The 22,581-nt window shown below is 45.5% G+C and overlaps 1 protein-coding gene across 2 annotated transcripts in view; it reads left to right on the forward strand.

Moving 5' to 3' along the window:
* agla (amylo-alpha-1, 6-glucosidase, 4-alpha-glucanotransferase a) overlaps positions 1 to 22,581 on the forward strand; it is a 230,011-nt gene that overhangs the window by 140,760 nt on the left and 66,670 nt on the right. The window lies entirely within an intron of this gene.

A 22,581-nucleotide genomic window follows, 5' to 3' on the forward strand; every position in this document is an offset into this window, starting at 1 on the left:
CAAAGCATGGCTTGGGGCTGACAGTTTTAATGGTCCTAGGGGGCGCTATTTCAGAAAATAGGCCACGCCCACCGGATGTTCACATCAAATTTTTTTGGAGGCTGGACTAGGATCACTCACAAGAGGTTTTGTGGCGATATCTCTAGAAATGACGAAATGGTAGGCAAACGTAAGGCCACGTCGGTACGCCTGACTTCGCCGCGCCGCCACAGCCCCGCCTTCTGGAGAAAACTCCCATAAAGTGACGCCAAGCAACCCCAACTTGTCTTCAGTTTCCTGCTAGAAATATGGGGTGATTAGTTGAAAGGGCGAATTTTGGACAATTTCCCAGTAAAACTTGACCTTTTAAGGCGTGAGGGGGCGGGGCTTATGTGACATCATCAATCAACCATTCATTTGTCTTCGGGGGGCGATGACGATTGTCCATAGAAAATTACTTTAACTGTAATTCTTTCATTTATGAAATTATAGCAATTTGAATTTTTTTGGCGAGTGCTCGAACTTTGAGGCCTGGCCCCGCCTCTTCAGTATTTACGAAAAGTCAGTTTTATTTTCTCATTTGATTCGTCCATCGCTTCTGTTCGATCGCACATTATTTTTGAGACAATCGTGCGAAAAATGACCAAACTGTTTAACCAAATATAGAGCCTAGAAATGGTCAAAATGGGGTAAAAATGGCCACTTTAGTCCAAAATGGCCGACTTCCTGTTTGATATTGACCATGGGTGCAAGAGGCTTTTCTGTGCGTATTGTTGAATTCTACAGGTGTACCAAATTGTATCACTCTACTATGAAAAAAGGTCAATGCGGAGGGGTATTTTTAATTTTCCAGGGGGCGCTGTTGAAACACTTTTATACCAACTTTCACATTGCCAGTGAAATACGTAAATTTCACGCACTTTCTATATTGGGCCAGAATTTGGTGAGTTTTTGGATATGCTAAGACCCCCTAAAGGCCGTCCAAAGACGCGGAAGAAAAAAAAAGAAAAAAAAAGAAAGAAAGAAAAAAAAGAAACGGAGCAGATACAATAGGCCTTCGCAGCGCTTCGCTGCTCGGGCCTAATTAAAGCTGCAAGCAGCGTCGTTCGGCCCTCGCAGCGAAGCTGCTCGCCCTCCTTCAGCACCCCCTCCGCTCCATCCCCGACGCTCTCCAAACCTGGCTCCGCGCTTCTCCATCCTGGCCGGCAGCCGAGGGCATCAGGGCATGCCTGTCGGAACAGAAAGTCAGCCACCCCAACACCGGAAACCGTGAAAGGCCTCCTCGTCCACACCTCACCCTGACTCAGCATCCCTTCTGAGCCCACCATTACATGTCTCACCCCTAGGAGATACTCTATCTTTACCACACTGGTGATGTGATGTTCAGTCTCGGGCAAATCGGAGGCTGTTTGTGGAAGTTACAGTCAAACGTAAGGTCACAGCGTCACGCCAGAAATCGCCATGGCATCAAAGCCCCTCACTTTCTGAAAAGCTATCAGATCTGAATGGTCATTACAACATCATGAAGACAGTGCATGACCTTAGTGTCATCTTGACTAAATTAGAGGGGACAAATATGGGCAGTTCACCATAAAACAATAGACTTCCTTTAGTCAGGGGGCGGGGCTTAGGTGATGTCAGCTGTCCACATTGTCACTGTCTTCAGATGTGGTCAGTGATCACACAGACAAAGTATGAAATTGATCTGATCATGCACATGGGAGTTATTAAGTCAAATAAAGTAATGGCGACTGGTCAAAGTTTGAGGCTTAGCCACGCCCATACCTTTATACTTATTTAAAATCCGACGGTTGAATTTTTTCCTCTATGTCTTAAGAGTATATAGCAGGAGTTTGAAGGTGATCGGTGGAAAGGGCGAGGAGATATCATTCTCCTTATAACGTGTGCGAAAACCACTAAATTGAGTAATTGCACCAAAATGGCCGACCTCCTGTGCGACATTGCGCTTGGCTCCAAGAGACTTTTTTGTAGGTCCTGAGACACTACATTAGTGTGCCAAATTTTGTGATCCTCAGTCAAAGCATGGCTTGGGGCTGACTGTTTTAATAGTCCTAGGGGGCACTGTTTTGGAAAATAGGCCACGCCCACAAACTTCAGCTGTCCAATTATATTAGGGGTCAGAGTAGGATCACTCATCAGAAATTGTGTGGCAATGTCACAATGATTGAAGAAATGAGAGACAAACGTATTTCCATGGCGTGATGGCGAATTTCGCCATGCTCCCAAAGCCCCGCCTTTATTCGAAACCTGCCAGTACTATAGACCTAGTGACCTCAACTTGTCTGCTGCTATTTGCCACTGTTTGGTGGTGATTGGATAAAAGGAGTCCAATAGGGAGCTGTGAAAAAAAGAGTGGCGTGGCGACAAGTCAGAGTTTGAGGCTTAGCCACGCCCACACCTTTATACTTATTTAAAATCCGACGGTTGAATTTTTTCATCTATGTCTTAAGAGTATATAGCAGAAGTGTGAAGGCGATTGGTGAAAAGGGCGACGGAGCATCACTCTCCAAACAACGTGTGCGAAAACCACTAAATCACGCACTTGGACCAAAATGGCCGACTTCCTGTGCGACTTTGCACTTGGCTCCAAGAGACTTTTTTGTAGGTCCTGAGACACCACATTAGTGTACCACATTTCGTAATCCTCAGTCAAAGCATGGCTTGGGGCTGTCAGTTTTAATGGTCCTAGGGGGCGCTATTTCAGCAAATAGACCACGCCCACCGGAATGTCACATCAGATTTTTTGGGGGGCCGGACTAGGATCACTCACAAGAAGTTTCGTGGCGATATCTCTAGAAATGACGAAATGGGAGGCAAACGTAAGGCCTAAGTGGTACGCCTGAGTTCGCCGCGCCGCCACAGCCCCGCCTTCTGCATAAAACTCCCATAAAGTGACGCCAAGCAACCCCAACTTGTCTTCAGTTACCTGATACAAATTTGGGATGATTATTTGAAAGGGCAAATTTTGGAAAATTTCCCAGTAAAACTTGACCTTTTAAGTCCTGAAGGGGCGGGGCTTATGTGACATCATCAATTGACCATTCATTTGTCTTCGGGGGGCGATGATGATTGTCCATAGAAAGTTACTTTAACTGTAATTCTTTCATTTATGAAATTATAGCAATTTGAATTTTTTTGGCGAGTGCTCGAACTTTGAGGCCTGGTCCCGCCCCTTCAGTATTTACGAAAAGTCAATTTTATTGTCTCATTTTAATCGTCCGTCGCTTCTGTTCGATCGCACACTATTTTTGAGACGATCATGCGAAAAATGACCAAACTGTTCAACCAAATATAGACCCAAGAAATGGCCGAAACAGGGTCAAAATGGCCACTTTAGTCCAAAATGGCCGACTTCCTGTTTGATATTGACCATGGATGCAAGAGGCTTTTCTGTGCGTATTGTTGAGTTCTACAAGTGTACCAAATTTCATAACTGTACGATAAACTAAGCTTTATGGAGAGGGGTATTTTTCACTTTCTAGGGGGCGCTGTTCAGCCATTCTTTTATGAACTTTCACATTGCCAGTGAAATACGTAAATTTCACGCACTTTCAATATTGGGCCAGAATTTGGTGACTTTTTGGATATGCTAAGACCCCCTAAAGGCCAGTCAAAGACGCGGAAGAAAAAAGAAAGAAAGAAAGCGTAATAATAAACGGAGCAGATACAATAGGCCTTCGCAGCTTCACTGCTCGGGCCTAATAAACGGAGCAGATACAATAGGCCTTCGCAGCTTCACTGCTCGGGCCTAATAATAAACGGAGCAGATACAATAGGCCTTCGCAGCTTCACTGCTCGGGCCTAATTAAAGCTGCAAGCAGCGTCGTTCGGCCCTCGCAGCGAAGCTGCTCGCCCTCCTTCCGCACCCCCTCCGCTCCATCCCCGACGCTCTCCAAACCCAGCTCCGCGCTTGTCCATCCTGGACGGCAGCCGGGGGCACCAGGGCACGTCTGGCAGAACAGAAAGTCAACCACCCCGACACCAGAAACCGTGAACGGCCTCCTCGTCCACACCTCACCCTGATTCAGCATCCCCTCTGAGCCCAGCATTACACGTCTCACCACTAGGAGATACTCTATCTTTACCACACTGGTGATGTGATGTTCAGTCTCTGGCAAATCGGAGGCTGTTTGTGGAAGTTACAGTCAAACGTAAGGTCAAAGCGTCACGCCAGAAATCGCCATGGCATCAAAGCTCCTCCCTTTCTGAAAAGCTATCAGATCTGAATAGTCATTAGAACATCATGAAGACAGTGCATGACCTTAGTGTCATGTTGACTAAATTAGAGGGGACAAATATGGGCATTTCACCATAAAACAGAAGACTTCCTGTAGTCAGGGGGCGGGGCTTAGGTGATGCCAGCTGTCCACATTGTCACTGTCTTCAGATGTGGTCAGTGATCACACGGACAAAGTTTGAAATTGATCTGATCATGCACAAGGGAGTTATTGAGTCAAGTAACGTAATGGCGACTGGTCAAAGTTTGAGGCTTAGCCACGCCCACACCTTTATACTTATTTAAAATCCGACGGTTGAATCTTTTCCTCTATGTCTTAAGAGTATATAGCAAGAGTTTGAAGGTGATCGGTGGAAAGGGCAACGAGACATCATTCTCCTAATAACGTGTGCGAAAACCACTAAATCGAGTACTTGGACCAAAATGGCCGACCTCCTGTGCGACATTGCGCTTGGCTCCAAGAGACTTTTTTGTAGGTCCTGAGACACTACATTAGTGTGCCAAATTTCGTGATCCTCAGTCAAAGCACGGCTTGGGGCTGACAGTTTTAATGGTCCTACGGGGCGCTATTTCAGAAAATAGGCCACGCCCACAAACTTCAGCTGTCCAATTCTATTAGGGGTCAGAGTAGGATCACTCATCAGAAATTGTGTGGCGATGTCACAATGATTGAAGAAATGAGAGACAAACGTATTTCCATGGCGTGATGGCGAATTTCGCCATGCTCCCAAAGCCCCGCCTTTATTCGAAAGCTGCCAGTACTATAGACCAAGTGACCTCAACTTGTCTGCTGCTATTTGCCAGTGATTGCTGGTGATTGGTTAAAAGGAGTCCAATAGGGAGCTGTGAAAAAAAGAGTGGCGTGGCGACAGGTCAAAGTTTGAGGCTTAGCCACGCCCACACCTTTATACTTATTTAAAATCCGTAGGTTGAATTTTTTCCCCTTTGTCTTAAGAGTCTATAGCAGAAGTTTGAAGGTGATTGGTGAAAAGGGCAATGGTGTAACACTCTCCAAACAACGTGTGCGAAAACCACTAAATCGACTACTTGGACCAAAATGGCCGACTTCCTGTGCGACTTTGCACTTGGCTCCAAGAGACTTTTTTGTAGGACCGGAGACACCACATTAGTGTACCAGATTTCGTACTCCTCAGTCAAAGCATGGCTAGGGGCTGACAGTTTTAATGGTCCTAGAGGGCGCCATTTCAGAAAATAGGCCACGCCCACAAACTACAGCTGTCCAAATCTATTGGGGGTCAGACTAGGATCACTCACCAGACATTTTGTGGTGATGGCACGATAATTGAAGAAATGAGAGGCAAACGTATTGCCATGGCGTGATGGTGAATTTTGCCATGCTCCCAAAGCCCCGCCTTTTTTCAAAACCTGCCAGTACTGGAGACTAAGTGACCTCAACTTGTCAGCTGCTATTCGCCAGAGATTGCTGGCGATTGGGTAAAAGGAGTCCAATAGGTAGCTGTGAAAAAAAGAGTGGCGTGGTGACAGGTCAAAGTTTGAGGCTTAGCCACGCCCACACCTTTATACTTATTTAAAATCCGACGGTTGATTTTTTTCCTTTATGTCTTAAGAGTCTATAGCAGAAGTTTGAAGGCGATTGGTGAAAAGGGCGATGGAGCATCACTCTCCAAACAACGTGTGCGAAAACCACTAAATCGAGTACTTGGACCAAAATGGCCGACTTCCTGTGCGACTTTGCACTTGGCTCCAAGAGACTTTTTTGTAGGTCCTGAGACACCACATTAGTGTGCCAAATTTCATAATCCTCAGTCAAAGCATGACTTGGGGCTGACAGTTTTAATGGTCCTAGGGGGCGCTATTTCAGAAAATAGGCCACGCCCACCGGATGTTCACATCACATTTTGTGGGGGGCTGAACTAGGATCACTCCCAAGAGGTTTTGTGGCGATATCTCTAGAAATGACGAAATGGGAGGCAAACGTAAGGCCTAAGCGGTACGCCTGACTTCGCCGCGCCGCCACAGCCCCGCCTTCTGGAGAAAACTCCCATAAAGTGACGCCAAGCAACCCCAACTTGTCTTCAGTTACCCGCTACAAATTTGGGGTGGTTATTGGAAAGGGCGAATTTTGGAAAATTTCCCAGTAAATCTTGACCTTTTAAGTCCTGAGGGGGCGGGGCTTATGTGACATCATCAATCGACCATTCATTTGTCTTCGGAGGTCGACGACGATTGTCCTTAGAACATTTCTTTAACTGTAATTCTTTCATTTATGAATCTATAGCAATTTGAATTTTTTTGGCGAGTGCTCGAACTTTGAGGCCTGGTCCCGCCCCTTCAGTATTTACGAAAAGTCAATTTTATTTGCTCATTTGATTCGTCCATCGCTTCTGTTCGATCGCCCACTATTTTTGAGACGATCGTGCGAAAAATGGTCAAATTGTTCAACTAAATGTAGACCCTAGAAATGGCCAAAACGGGGTCAAAATGGCCACTTTAGTCCAAAATGGCCGACTTCCTGTTTGATATTGACCATGGCTGCAAGAGGCTTTTCTGTGCGTATTGTTGAGTTCTACAGGTGCACCAAATTTCATCACTCTACTATGAAAAAAGGTCAATGCGGAGGGGTATTTTTAATTTTCCAGGGGGCGCTGTTGAAACATTTTTATACCAACTTTCACGTTGCCAGTGAAATACGTAAATTTCACGCACTTTCTATATTGGGCCAGAATTTGGTGACTTTTTGGATATGCTAAGACCCCCTAAAGGCCGTCCAAAGACGCGGAAGAAAAAAAAAGAAAAAAAAAGAAAGAAAATTAAAGCTGCAAGCAGCGTCGTTCGGCCCTCGCAGCTCCGCGCCGCTCCGGTCTGGACGGCAGCCCGGGGCACCAGTGCACGTCTGACAGAACAGAAACGTCAACCACCCCGACACCAGAAACCGCGAATGGCCTCCTAGTCTGCACCTCACCCTGACTCAGCATCCCCTCTGAGCTCACCATTAAATTGAATATTAAGATTACGGCGTTACGCCAGAATTCGCCATGGCATCAAAGCCCCTCCCTTTCTGGAAAGCTATCAGATCTGAATGGTCATTACAGCATCATGAAGACAGTGCATGACCTTAGGGTCATGTTGACTAAATTAGAGGGGACAAATATGGGCATTTCAGCATAAAAAATAAATTCCTGTAGTCAGGGGGCGGGGCTTAGGTGATGTCAGCTGTCCACATTGTCATTGTTTACAGATATGGTCAATGATCACACAGACAAAGTTCGAAAAAGATCTGATCATGCACATGGGAGTTATTAAGTCAAGTAAAGTAATGGCGAAAGGTCAACGTTTGAGGCTTAGCCACGCCCACACCTTTCAACTTTTGAAAAATCCGACGGTTGAATTTTTTCCCCTATGTCTTAAGAGTGTATTGCAGAAGTTTGAAGGTGATTGGTGAAAAGGGCGACGGAGCATCACTCTCCAAACAATGTGTGCGAAAACCACTAAATCACGTACTTGCACCAAAATGGCCGACTTCCTGTGCGACTTTACGCTTGGCTCCAAGAGACTTTTTTGTAGGTCCTGAGACCCCACATTAGTGTACCAAATTTCGTAATCCTCAGTCAAAGCATGGCTTGGGGCTGAAAGTTTTAATGGCTCTAGGGGGCGCTATTTAAGAATATAGGCCACGCCCACAAACTTCAGCTGTCTATTTCTCTTGGAGCTCAGACTAGGATCACTCACCAGAAGTTTCGTAGCAATATCACGATAACTGAAGAAATGAGACAAACGTATTTCCATGGCGTGATGGCGATTTTCGCCATGGTCCCAAAGCCCCGCCTTTTTTCAAAACCTGCCAGTACTGGAGACCAAGTAACCTCAACTTGTCTACTGCTGTTTGCCACAGAATCCTGGTGATTGGGTAAAAGGAGTCCAGTAGGGAGCTGTGAAAAAAAGAGTAGCGTGGCGACAGGTCAAAGTTTGAGGCTTAGCCACGCCCACACCTTTCAACTTTTGAAAAATCCGACGGTTAAATTTTTTCCCCTATGTCTTAAGGGTATATAGCAGAAGTTTGAAGGAGATTGGTGAAAAGGGCGACGGAGCATCACTCTCCAAACAACGTGTGCGAAAACCACTAAATCGCGTACTTGATCCAAAATGGCCGACTTCCTGTGCGACTTTGAACTTGACTCCAAGAGACTTTTTTGTAGGTCCTGAGACACCACATTAGTGTACCAAATTTCGTAATCCTCAGTCAAAGCATGGCTTGGGGCTAATAGTTTAAATGGTCCTAGGGGGCGCTATTTCAAAACATAGGCCACGCCCACAAAATTCAGCTGTCTATTTCTCTTGGAGCTCAGACTAGGATCACTCACCAGAAGTTTCGTAGCAATATCACGATAACTGAAGAAATGAGAGACAAACGTATTTCCATGGCGTGATGGCGATTTTCGCCATGGTCCCAAAGCCCCGCCTTTTTTCAAAACCTGCCAGTACTGGAGACCAAGTAACCTCAACTTGTCTACTGCTGTTTGCCACAGAATCCTGGTGATTGGGTAAAAGGAGTCCAGTAGGGAGCTGTGAAAAAAAGAGTAGCGTGGCGACAGGTCAAAGTTTGAGGCTTAGCCACGCCCACACCTTTCAACTTTTGAAAAATCCGACGGTTGAATTTTTTCCCCTATGTCTTAAGGGTATATAGCAGAAGTTTGAAGGAGATTGGTGAAAAGGGCGACGGAGCATCACTCTCCAAACAACGTGTGCGAAAACCACTAAATCGCGTACTTGATCCAAAATGGCCGACTTCCTGTGCGACTTTGAACTTGACTCCAAGAGACTTTTTTGTAGGTCCTGAGACACCACATTAGTGTACCAAATTTCGTAATCCTCAGTCAAAGCATGGCTTGGGGCTAATAGTTTTAATGGTCCTAGGGGGCGCTATTTCAGAAAATAGGCCACGCCCACCAGATGTTCACATCAGATCTTTTGGGGGGCCGGACTAGGATCACTCACAAGAAGTTTCGTGACGATATCTTTGGAAATGACGAAATGGGAGGCAAACGTAAGGCCAAGGCGGTACGCCTGAATTCGCCGCGCCACCACAGCCCCGCCCTCTGCCGAAAACTCCCATAAAGTGACGCCAAGCAACCCCCACTTGTCTTGAGTTACCAGCTACAAATTTGTGGTGATTAAGTGAAATGGGGCAATTTGGGACCTTTCACAGTAAAACTTGATCTTTTTGGTCCTGAGGGGGCGGGGCTTGTGTGATGTCATCATCCGACCTTTCAATTTACTTTGTGGGTGGATGACGAATGACCACAGAAAGTTTGGTAACTCTATTCCATTCAGTTATGAAGTTATAGCAATTTAAATATTTTTGGCGAGTAGTCAAACTTCGAGGCCTGGCTCCGCCCCTTCAACATATACGAAAACTCAGAATCCTTATCTCATTTTGTTCGCCCATCCCTTCTGAGCAATTTTACACAATTTTTGAGACGATCGTGCGAAAAATGATCGAGCAATCCAATCAGAAACGGACCCTAAAAACGGCAAAAACGGCAAAAAATCGCCATTTCAACCCAAAATGGCCGACTTCCTGTTTGATATTGACCATGGTTGCAAGAGACTTTTCTGTGCGGACTGTTGAGTACTACAAGTGTACCAAATTTCATAACTGTACGATAAACTAAGCTTTATGGAGAGGGGTTTTTTTCACTTTGTAGGGGGCGCTGTTCAGCCATTTTCTTTGCGATTTTTTTGGGACCTTTAAAATATCAAATTTTTCACCAGGCCTGACAAGTGTGCAAAATATTGTGAGTTTTGGGGTATGTTAAGGTCCCCAAAAAGCTGTTCAAAGGGGGCACGGAATAACAAAAAATAATTAAAGCTGCAAGCAGCGTCGTTCGGCCCTCGCAGCTCCGCGCCGCTCCGGCCTGACCGGCAGCCCGGGGCACCAAGGCACGTCTGGCAGAACAGAAACGTCAACCACCCCGACACTAGAATCCGCGAATGGCCTCCTAGTCCGCACCTCACCCTGACTCAGCATCCCCTCTGAGCTCACCATTAAAATGATTTGTAAGGTTACGGCGTTACGCCAGAATTCACCAAGGCATCAAAGCCCCTCCCTTTCTGGAAAGCTATCAGATCTGAATGGTCAATACAGCATCATGAAGACAGTGCATGACCTTGGTGACTTGTTGACTAAATTAGAGGGGACAAATATGGGCATTTCAGCATAAAAAAATAGAATTCCTGTAGTCAGGGGGCGGGGCTTAGGTGATGTCAGCTGTCCACATTGTCATTTTTTACAGATATGGTCAATTATCACACAGACAAAGTTTGAAAAAGATCTGATCATGCTCATGGGAGTTATTAAGTCAAGTAAAGTAATGGCGAAAGGTCAAAGTTTGAGGCTTAGCCACGCCCACACCTTTCAACTTTTGAAAAATCCGACGGTTGAATTTTTTACCCTACGTCTTAAGAGTATACAGCAGAAGTTTGAAAGTGATTGGTGAAAAGGGCGACGGAGCATCACTCTCCAAACAACGTGTGCGAAAACCACTAAATCGCGTACTTGGACCAAAATGGCCGACTTCCTGTGCGACTTTGCGCTTGGCTCCAAGAGGCTTTTTTGTAGGTCCTGAGACACCACATTAGTGTACCAAATTTCGTAATCCTCAGTCAAAGCATGGCTTGGGGCTATTAGTTTAAATGGTCCTAGGGGGCGCTATTTAAGAGAATAGGCCACGCCCACAAACTTCAGCTGTCTATTTCTCTTGGGGGTCAGACTAGGATCACTCACCAGAAGTTTCGTAGCGATATCACGATAACTGAAGAAATGAGAGGCAAACGTATTTCCATGGCGTGATGGCGATTTTCGCCATGCTCCCAAAGCCCCGCCTTTTTTCAAAACCTGCCAGTACTGGAGACTAAGTAACCTCAAGCTGTCTACTGCTGTTTCCCACAGAATCCTGGTGATTGGGTAAAAGGAGTCCAGTAGGGAGCTGTGAAAAAAAGAGTGGCGTGGCGACAGGTCAACGTTTGAGGCTTAGGCACGCCCACACCTTTCAACTTTTGAAAAATCCGACGGTTGAATTTTTTCCCCTATGTCTTAAGAGTATATAGCAGAAGTTTGAAGGAGATTGGTGAAAAGGGCGACGAAGCATCACTCTCCAAACAACGTGTGCGAAAACCACTAAATCGCGTACGTGGACCAAAATGGCCGACTTCCTGTGCGACTTTGCACTTGGCTCCAAGAGACTTTTTTGTAGGTACTGAGACACCACATTAGTGTACCAAATTTCGTAATCCTCAGTCAAAGCTTGGCTTGGGGCTATTAGTTTAAATGGTCCTTGGGGGCGCTATTTAAGAGAATAGGCCACGCCCACAAACTTCAGCTGTCTATTTCTCTTGGGGGTCAGACTAGGATCACTCACCAGAAGTGTCGGAGCGATATCACGATAACTGAAGAAATGAGAGGCAAACGTATTTCCATGGCGTGATGGCGATTTTCGCCATGCTCCCAAAGCCCCGCCTTTTTTCAAAACCTGCCAGTACTGGAGACCAAGTAACCTCAAGTTGTCTACTGCTGTTTCCCACAGAATCCTGGTGATTAGGTAAAAGGAGTCCAGTAGGGAGCTGTGAAAAAAAGAGTGGCGTGGCGGCAGGTCAAAGTTTGAGGCTTAGCCACGCCCACACCTTTCAACTTTTGAAAAATCCGACGGTTGAATTTTTTCCCCTATGTCTTAAGAATATATAGCAGAAGTTTGAAGGAGATTGGTGAAAAGGGCGACGGAGCATCACTCTCCAAACAACGTGTGCGAAAACCACTAAATCGCGTACTTGGACCAAAATGGCCGACTTCCTGTGCGACTTTGCACTTGGCTTCAAGAGACTTTTTTGTAGGTCCTGAGACACCACATTAGTGTACCAAATTTCGTAATCCTCAGTCAAAGCATGGCTTGGGGCTGACAGTTTTAATGGTCCTAGGGGGCGCTATTTCAGAAAATAGGCCACGCCCACCAGATGTTCACATCAGATCTTTTGGGGGGCCGGACTAGGATCACTCACAAGAAGTTTCGTGACGATATCTTTGGAAATGACGAAATGGGAGGCAAACGTAAGGCCAAGGCGGTACGCCTGAATTCGCCGCGCCGCCACAGCCCCGCCCTCTGCCGAAAACTCCCATAAAGTGACGCCAAGCAACCCCCACTTGTCTTGAGTTACCAGCTACAAATTTGTGGTGATTAAGTGAAATGGGGCAATTTGGGACCTTTCACAGTAAAACTTGATCTTTTTGGTCCTGAGGGGGCGGGGCTTGTGTGATGTCATCATCCGACCATTCAATTTACTTTGTGGGTGGATGACGAATGACCACAGAAAGTTTGGTAACTCTATTCCATTCAGTTATGAAGTTATAGCAATTTAAATATTTTTGGCGAGTAGTCAAACTTCGAGGCCTGGCTCCGCCCCTTCAACATATACGAAAACTCAGAATCCTTATCTCATTTTGTTCGCCCATCCCTTCTGAGCAATTTTACACAATTTTTGAGACGATCGTGCGAAAAATGATCGAGCAATCCAATCAGAAACGGACCCTAAAAACGGCAAAAACGGCAAAAAATCGCCATTTCAACCCAAAATGGCCGACTTCCTGTTTGATATTGACCATGGTTGCAAGAGACTTTTCTGTGCGGACTGTTGAGTACTACAAGTGTACCAAATTTCATAACTGTACGATAAACTAAGCTTTATGGAGAGGGGTTTTTTTCACTTTGTAGGGGGCGCTGTTCAGCCATTTTCTTTGCGATTTTTTTGGTACCTTTAAAATATCAAATTTTTCACCAGGCCTGACAAGTGTGCAAAATATTGTGAGTTTTGGGGTATGTTAAGGTCCCCAAAAAGCTGTTCAAAGGGGGCACGGAATAACAAAAAATAATAATAATTAAAGCTGCAAGCAGCGTCGTTCGGCCCTCGCAGCGAAGCTGCTCGCCCTCTGTCCGCACCCCCTCCGCTCCATCCCCGACGCTCTCCAAACCCGGCTCCGCGCTTTTCCATCCTGGCCGGCAGCCGAGGGCACCAGGGCATGCCTGGCGGAACAGAAAGTCAGCCACCCCAACACCGGAAACCGTGAAAGGCCTCCTCGTCCACACCTCACCCTGACTCAGCATCCCTTCTGAGCCCACCATTACATGTCTCACCCCTAGGAGATACTCTATCTTTACCACACTGGTGATGTGATGTTCAGTCTCGGGCAAATCGGAGGCTGTTTGTGGAAGTTACAGTCAAACGTAAGGTCACAGCATCACGCCAGAAATCGCCATGGCATCAAAGCCCCTCACTTTCTGAAAAGCTATCAGATCTGAATGGTCATTACAACATCATGAAGACAGTGCATGACCTTAGTGTCATCTTGACTAAATTAGAGGGGACAAATATGGGAAGTTCACCATAAAACAATAGACTTCCTGTAGTCAGGGGGCGGGGCTTAGGTGATGTCAGCTGTCCACATTGTCACTGTCTTCAGATGTGGTCAGTGATCACACAGACAAAGTATGAAATTGATCTGATCATGCACATGGGAGTTGTTAAGTCAAATAAAGTAATGGCGACTGGTCAAAGTTTGAGGCTTAGCCACGCCCATACCTTTATACTTATTTAAAATCCGACGGTTGAATTTTTTCCTCTATGTCTTAAGAGTATATAGCAGAAGTTTGAAGGTGATCGGTGGAAAGGGCGAGGAGATATAATTCTCCTAATAACGTGTGCGAAAACCACTAAATTGAGTAATTGCACCAAAATGGCCGACCTCCTGTGCGACATTGCGCTTGGCTCCAAGAGACTTTTTTGTAGGTCCTGAGACACTACATTAGTGTGCCAAATTGTGTGATCCTCAGTCAAAGCATGGCTTGGGGCTGACTGTTTTAATGGTCCTAGGGGGCACTGTTTCGGAAAATAGGCCACGCCCACAAACTTCAGCTGTCCAGTTATATTAGGGGTCAGAGTAGGATCACTCATCAGAAATTGTGTGGCAATGTCACAATGATTGAAGAAATGAGAGACAAACGTATTTCCATGGCGTGATGGTGAATTTCGCCATGCTCCCAAAGCTCCGCCTTTATTCGAAACCTGCCAGTACTATAGACGAAGTGACCTTAACTTGTCTGCTGCTATTTGCCACTGTTTGGTGGTGATTGGATAAAAGGAGTCCAATAGGGAGCTGTGAAAAAAAGAGTGGCGTGGCGACAGGTCAGAGTTTGAGGCTTAGCCACGCCCACACCTCTATACTTATTTAAAATCCGACGGTTGAATTTTTTCATCTATGTCTTAAGAGTATATAGCAGAAGTGTGAAGGCGATTGGTGAAAAGGGCGACGGAGCATCACTCTCCAAACAACGTGTGCGAAAACCACTAAATCGCGCACTTGGACCAAAATGGCCGACTTCCTGTGCGACTTTGCACTTGGCTCCAAGAAACTTTTTTGTAGGTCCTGAGACACCACATTAGTGTACCACATTTCGTAATCCTCAGTCAAAGCATGGCTTGGGGCTGTCAGTTTTAATGGTCCTAGGGGGCGCTATTTCAGAAAATAGACCACGCCCACCGGAATTTCACATCAGATTTTTTTGGGGGCCGGACTAGGATCACTCACAAGAAGTTTCGTGGCGATATCTCTAGAAATGACGAAATGGGAGGCAAACGTAAGGCCTAAGCGGTACGCCTGAGTTCGCCGCGCCGCCACAGCCCCGCCTTCTCCAGAAAACTCCCATAAAGTGACGCCAAGCAACCCCAACTTGTCTTCAGTTACCTGATACAAATTTAGGATGATTATTCGAAAGGGCGAATTTTGGAAAATTTCCTAGTAAAACTTGACCTTTTAAGTCCTGAAGGGGCGGGGCTTATGTGACATCATCAATCGACCATTCATTTGTCTTCGGGGGGCGATGATGATTGTCCATAGAAAGTTACTTTATCTGTAATTCTTTCATTTATGAAATTATAGCAATTTGAATTTTTTTGGCGAGTGCTCGAACTTTGAGGCCTGGTCCCGCCCCTTCAGTATTTACGAAAAGTCAATTTTATTGTCTCATTTTAATCGTCTGTCGCTTCTGTTCGATCGCACACTATTTTTGAGACGATCGTGCGAAAAATGACCAAACTGTTCAACCAAATATAGACCCAAGAAATGGCCGAAACAGGGTCAAAATGGCCACTTTAGTCCAAAATGGCCGACTTCCTGTTTGATATTGACCATGGATGCAAGAGGCTTTTCTGTGCATATTGTTGAGTTCTACAAGTGTACCAAATTTCATAACTGTACGATAAACTAAGCTTTATGGAGAGGGGTATTTTTCACTTTCTAGGGGGCGCTGTTCAGCCATTTTTTTATGAACTTTCACATCGCCAGTGAAATACGTAAATTTCACGCACTTTCTATATTGGGCCAGAATTTGGTGACTTTTTGGATATGCTAAGACCCCCTAAAGGCCAGTCAAAGACGCGGAAGAAAAAAGAAAGAAAGAAAGCGTAATAATAAACGGAGCAGATACAATAGGCCTTCGCAGCTTCACTGCTCGGGCCTAATCAGAGCAAAAACAAGAGGCCTTCGCAGCGCTTAGAACATTTCTTTAACTGTAATTCTTTCATTTATGAATCTATAGCAATTTGAATTTTTTTGGCGAGTGCTCGAACTTTGAGGCCTGGTCCCGCCCCTTCAGTATTTACGAAAAGTCAATTTTATTGTCTCATTTTAATCGTCCATCGCTTCTGTTCGATCGCACACTATTTTTGAGACGATCGTGCGAAAAATGACCAAACTGTTAAACCAAATATAGACCCTAGAAATGGCCAAAACGGGGTCAAAATGGCCACTTTAGTCCAAAATGGCCGACTTCCTGTTTGATATTGACCATGGGTGCAAGAGGCTTTTCTGTGCGTATTGTTGAGTTCTACAAGTGTACCAAATTTCATCACTCTACTATGAAAAAAGGTCAAAGCGGAGGGGTATTTTTAATTTTCCAGGGGGCGCTGTTGAAACATTTTTTTACCAACTTTCACGTTGCCAGTGAAATACGTAAATTTCACGCACTTTCTATATTGGGCCAGAATTTGGTGACTTTTTGGATATGCTAAGACCCCCTAAAGGCCATCCAAAGACGCGGAAGAAAAAAAAAGAAAAAAAAAAAAAAATAATAATAATAATTAAAGCTGCAAGCAGCGTCGTTCGGCCCTCGCAGCGAAGCTGCTCGCCCTCCTTCAGCACCCCCTCCGCTCCATCCCCTCCGCTCTCCAAACCCGGCTCCGCGCTTCTCCATCCTGGCCGGCAGCCGAGGGCATCAGGGCATGCCTGTCGGAACAGAAAGTCAGCCACCCCAACACCGGAAACCGTGAAAGGCCTCCTCGTCCACACCTCACCCTGACTCAGCATCCCTTCTGAGCCCACCATTACATGTCTCACCCCTAGGAGATACTCTATCTTTACCACACTGGTGATGTGATGTTCAGTCTCGGGCAAATCGGAGGCTGTTTGTGGAAGTTACAGTCAAACGTAAGGTCACAGCGTCACGCCAGAAATCGCCATGGCATCAAAGCCCCTCACTTTCTGAAAAGCTATCAGATCTGAATGGTCATTACAACATCATGAAGACAGTGCATGACCTTAGTGTCATCTTGACTAAATTAGAGGGGACAAATATGGGCAGTTCACCATAAAACAATAGACTTCCTTTAGTCAGGGGGCGGGGCTTAGGTGATGTCAGCTGTCCACATTGTCACTGTCTTCAGATGTGGTCAGTGATCACACAGACAAAGTATGAAATTGATCTGATCATGCACATGGGAGTTATTAAGTCAAATAAAGTAATGGCGACTGGTCAAAGTTTGAGGCTTAGCCACGCCCATACCTTTATACTTATTTAAAATCCGACGGTTGAATTTTTTCCTCTATGTCTTAAGAGTATATAGCAGGAGTTTGAAGGTGATCGGTGGAAAGGGCGAGGAGATATCATTCTCCTTATAACGTGTGCGAAAACCACTTAATTGAGTAATTGCACCAAAATGGCCGACCTCCTGTGCGACATTGCGCTTGGCTCCAAGAGACTTTTTTGTAGGTCCTGAGACACTACATTAGTGTGCCAAATTTTGTGATCCTCAGTCAAAGCATGGCTTGGGGCTGACTGTTTTAATGGTCCTAGGGGGCACTGTTTTGGAAAATAGGCCACGCCCACAAACTTCAGCTGTCCAATTATATTAGGGGTCAGAGTAGGATCACTCATCAGAAATTGTGTGGCAATGTCACAATGATTGAAGAAATGAGAGACAAACGTATTTCCATGGCGTGATGGCGAATTTCGCCATGCTCCCAAAGCCCCGCCTTTATTCGAAACCTGCCAGTACTATAGACCTAGTGACCTCAACTTGTCTGCTGCTATTTGCCACTGTTTGGTGGTGATTGGATAAAAGGAGTCCAATAGGGAACTGTGAAAAAAAGAGTGGCGTGGCGACAAGTCAGAGTTTGAGGCTTAGCCACGCCCACACCTTTATACTTATTTAAAATCCGACGGTTGAATTTTTTCATCTATGTCTTAAGAGTATATAGCAGAAGTGTGAAGGCGATTGGTGAAAAGGGCGACGGAGCATCACTCTCCAAACAACGTGTGCGAAAACCACTAAATCACGCACTTGGACCAAAATGGCCGACTTCCTGTGCGACTTTGCACTTGGCTCCAAGAGACTTTTTTGTAGGTCCTGAGACACCACATTAGTGTACCACATTTCGTAATCCTCAGTCAAAGCATGGCTTGGGGCTGTCAGTTTTAATGGTCCTAGGGGGCGCTATTTCAACAAATAGACCACGCCCACCGGAATGTCACATCAGATTTTTTGGGGGGCCGGACTAGCATCACTCACAAGAAGTTTCGTGGCGATATCTCTAGAAATGACGAAATGGGAGGCAAACGTAAGGCCTAAGTGGTACGCCTGAGTTCGCCGCGCCGCCACAGCCCCGCCTTCTGCAGAAAACTCCCATAAAGTGACGCCAAGCAACCCCAACTTGTCTTCAGTTACCTGATACAAATTTGGGATGATTATTTGAAAGGGCAAATTTTGGAAAATTTCCCAGTAAAACTTGACCTTTTAAGTCCTGAAGGGGCGGGGCTTATGTGACATCATCAATTGACCATTCATTTGTCTTCGGGGGGCGATGATGATTGTCCATAGAAAGTTACTTTAACTGTAATTCTTTCATTTATGAAATTATAGCAATTTGAATTTTTTTGGCGAGTGCTCGAACTTTGAGGCCTGGTCCCGCCCCTTCAGTATTTACGAAAAGTCAATTTTATTGTCTCATTTTAATCGTCCGTCGCTTCTGTTCGATCGCACACTATTTTTGAGACGATCGTGCGAAAAATGACCAAACTGTTCAACCAAATATAGACCCAAGAAATGGCCGAAACAGGGTCAAAATGGCCACTTTAGTCCAAAATGGCCGACTTCCTGTTTGATATTGACCATGGATGCAAGAGGCTTTTCTGTGCGTATTGTTGAGTTCTACAAGTGTACCAAATTTCATAACTGTACGATAAACTAAGCTTTATGGAGAGGGGTATTTTTCACTTTCTAGGGGGCGCTGTTCAGCCATTCTTTTATGAACTTTCACATTGCCAGTGAAATACGTAAATTTCACGCACTTTCAATATTGGGCCAGAATTTGGTGACTTTTTGGATATGCTAAGACCCCCTAAAGGCCAGTCAAAGACGCGGAAGAAAAAAGAAAGAAAGAAAGCGTAATTAAAGCTGCAAGCAGCGTCGTTCGGCCCTCGCAGCTCCGCGCCGCTCCGGCCTGGCCGGCAGCCCGGGGCACCAGGGCACCTCTGCAGAACACAAACGTCGACCACCCCAACACCAGAAACTGCTAACGGCCACCTTTTCCGCACCTCACCCTGACTCAGCATCCCCTTTGAGCCCACCATTATATTTTATGTCTCACCACTAGGGAATCCTCTATCTTTACCACACTGGTTGTGTGATGACAGTGACCAACTTTAATGCTATTCTGACCATGTTTTTTAAAGTTATCGAAGGATAACGTTATCTAGGTGGCTCTGTGACCAACTACAGAAAAGTCCCATTGAGGTCAGCTTTGGTGACATTATATAACATTCACCAACCGTTTGTGCCTCATTGGCTAAAGGGCATGATTGTTCATTGCCATATTCAGTTTCGGGCAAATCGGAGGCCGTTTGTGGAAGTTACAGTCAAATGTAAGGTCATGGCGTCACGTCAGCATTCACCATGGCATCAAAGCCCCTCCCTTTCTGGAAAGCTATCAGATCTGAATGGTCATTAAAACATCATGAAGACACTGTATGACCTGAGTGTCATTTTCACTAAATTAGAGGGGACAAATATGGGCATTTCACCATAAAACAATAGACTTCCTGTTGTCAGGGGGCGGGGCTTAGGTGATGTAAGCTGTCCACATTGTCGTTGTCTTGAGATGTGGTCAGTGATCACACAGACAAAGTTTGAATTAGATCTGATCATGCACATGGGAGTTATTAAGTCAAGTAATGTCATGGCGAAAGGTCAAAGTTTGAGGCTTAGCCACGCCCACACCTTTATACTTATTTAAAATCCGACGGTTGAATTTTTTCCCCTTTGACTTAAAAGTACATAGCATAAGTTTGAAGTTGATCGGTGTAAAGGGCGACGGGCCATCAATGTCCAAACAACGTGTGCGAAAACCACTAAATCGAGTACTTGGACCAAAATGGCCGACCTCCTGTGCGAAATTGCGCTTGGCTCCAAGAGACTTTTTTGTAGGTCCACAGACTCTACATGAGTGTACCAATTTTCGTAATCCTCAGTAAAACCTTGTCTTGGGGCTGACAGTTTTAATGGTCCTAGGGGGCGCTATTTCAGAATATAGGCCACGCCCACAAATCTCAGCTGCCCAATTCTATTGGGGGTCAGACTAGGATCACTCACCAGACATTTTGTGGCGATGTCACGATAATTGAAGAAATGAGAGGCAAACGTATTGCCATGGCGTGATGGCGAATTTCGCCATGCTCCCAAAGCCCCGCCTTTTTTCAAAACCTGCCAGTACTGTAGACCAAGTGACCTCAACTTGTCAGCTGCTATTTGCCAGAGATTGCTGGTGATTGGGTAAAAGGAGTCCAATAGGGAGCTGTGAAAAAAAGAGTGGCGTGGCGACAGGTCAAAGTTTGAGGCTTAGCCACGCCCACACCTTTATACTTATTTAAAATCCGACGGTTGAATTTTTTACTTTATGTCTTAAGAGTATATAGCAGAAGTTTGAAGGCGATTGGTGAAAAGGGCGATGGAGCATCACTGTCCAAACAACGTGTGCGAAAACCAGTAAATCGCGTACTTGGACCAAAATGGCCGACTTCCTGTGCAACTTTGCACTAGGCTCCAAGAGACTTTTTTGTAGGTCCTGAGACACCACATTAGTGTACCAAATTTCGTAAACCTCAGTCAAAGCATGGCTTGGGGCTGACAGTTTTAATGATCCTAGGTGGCGCTATTTCATAAAATAGGCCACGCCCACCGGATGTTCACATCACATTTTTTGGGGGGCCGGACTAGGATCACTCCCAAGAGGTTTTGTGGCGATATCTCAAGAAATGATGAAATGGGAGGCAAACGTAAGGCCACATCGGTACGCCTGACTTCGCCGCGCCGCCACAGCCCCGCCTTCTGGAGAAAACTCCCATAAAGTGACGCCAAGCAATCCCAACTTGTCTTCAGTTACCTGCTACAAATATGGGGTGATTAGTTGAAAGGGCGAATTTTGGACAATTTCCCAGTAAAACTTGACCTTTTAAGGCCTGAGGGGGCGGGGCTTATGTGACATCATCAATCAACCATTCATTTGTCTTCGGGGGCGGATGACGATTGTCCATAGAAAATTACTTTAACTGTAATTCTTTCATTTATGAAATTATAGCAATTTGAATTTTTTTGGCGAGTGCTCGAACTTTGAGGCCTGGCCCCGCCCCTTCAGTATTTACGAAAAGTCAATTTTATTTGCTCATTTGATTCGTCCATCGCTTCTGTTCGATCGCCCACTATTTTTGAGACGATCGTGCGAAAAATGGTCAAATTGTTCAACTAAATGTAGACCCTAGAAATGGCCAAAACGGGGTCAAAATGGCCACTTTAGTCCAAAATGGCCGACTTCCTGTTTGATATTGACCATGGCTGCAAGAGGTTTTCTGTGCGTATTGTTGAGTTCTACAGGTGCACCAAATTTCATCACTCTACTATGAAAAAAGGTCAATGCGGAGGGGTATTTTTAATTTTCCAGGGGGCGCTGTTGAAACATTTTTATACCAACTTTCACGTTGCCAGTGAAATACGTAAATTTCACGCACTTTCTATATTGGGCCAGAATTTGGTGACTTTTTGGATATGCTAAGACCCCCTAAAGGCCGTCCAAAGACGCGGAAGAAAAAAAAAGAAAAAAAAAGAAAGAAAATTAAAGCTGCAAGCAGCGTCGTTCGGCCCTCGCAGCTCCGCGCCGCTCCGGTCTGGACGGCAGCCCGGGGCACCAGTGCACGTCTGACAGAACAGAAACGTCAACCACCCCGACACCAGAAACCGCGAATGGCCTCCTAGTCTGCACCTCACCCTGACTCAGCATCCCCTCTGAGCTCACCATTAAATTGAATATTAAGATTACGGCGTTACGCCAGAATTCGCCATGGCATCAAAGCCCCTCCCTTTCTGGAAAGCTATCAGATCTGAATGGTCATTACAGCATCATGAAGACAGTGCATGACCTTAGGGTCATGTTGACTAAATTAGAGGGGACAAATATGGGCATTTCAGCATAAAAAATAAATTCCTGTAGTCAGGGGGCGGGGCTTAGGTGATGTCAGCTGTCCACATTGTCATTGTTTACAGATATGGTCAATGATCACACAGACAAAGTTCGAAAAAGATCTGATCATGCACATGGGAGTTATTAAGTCAAGTAAAGTAATGGCGAAAGGTCAACGTTTGAGGCTTAGCCACGCCCACACCTTTCAACTTTTGAAAAATCCGACGGTTGAATTTTTTCCCCTATGTCTTAAGAGTGTATTGCAGAAGTTTGAAGGTGATTGGTGAAAAGGGCGACGGAGCATCACTCTCCAAACAATGTGTGCGAAAACCACTAAATCACGTACTTGCACCAAAATGGCCGACTTCCTGTGCGACTTTACGCTTGGCTCCAAGAGACTTTTTTGTAGGTCCTGAGACCCCACATTAGTGTACCAAATTTCGTAATCCTCAGTCAAAGCATGGCTTGGGGCTGAAAGTTTTAATGGCTCTAGGGGGCGCTATTTAAGAATATAGGCCACGCCCACAAACTT

This window comes from Nothobranchius furzeri, chromosome 11 (genome assembly GCF_043380555.1).
Source record: "Nothobranchius furzeri strain GRZ-AD chromosome 11, NfurGRZ-RIMD1, whole genome shotgun sequence".
NCBI classification, from domain to species: Eukaryota; Metazoa; Chordata; class Actinopteri; order Cyprinodontiformes; family Nothobranchiidae; genus Nothobranchius; species Nothobranchius furzeri.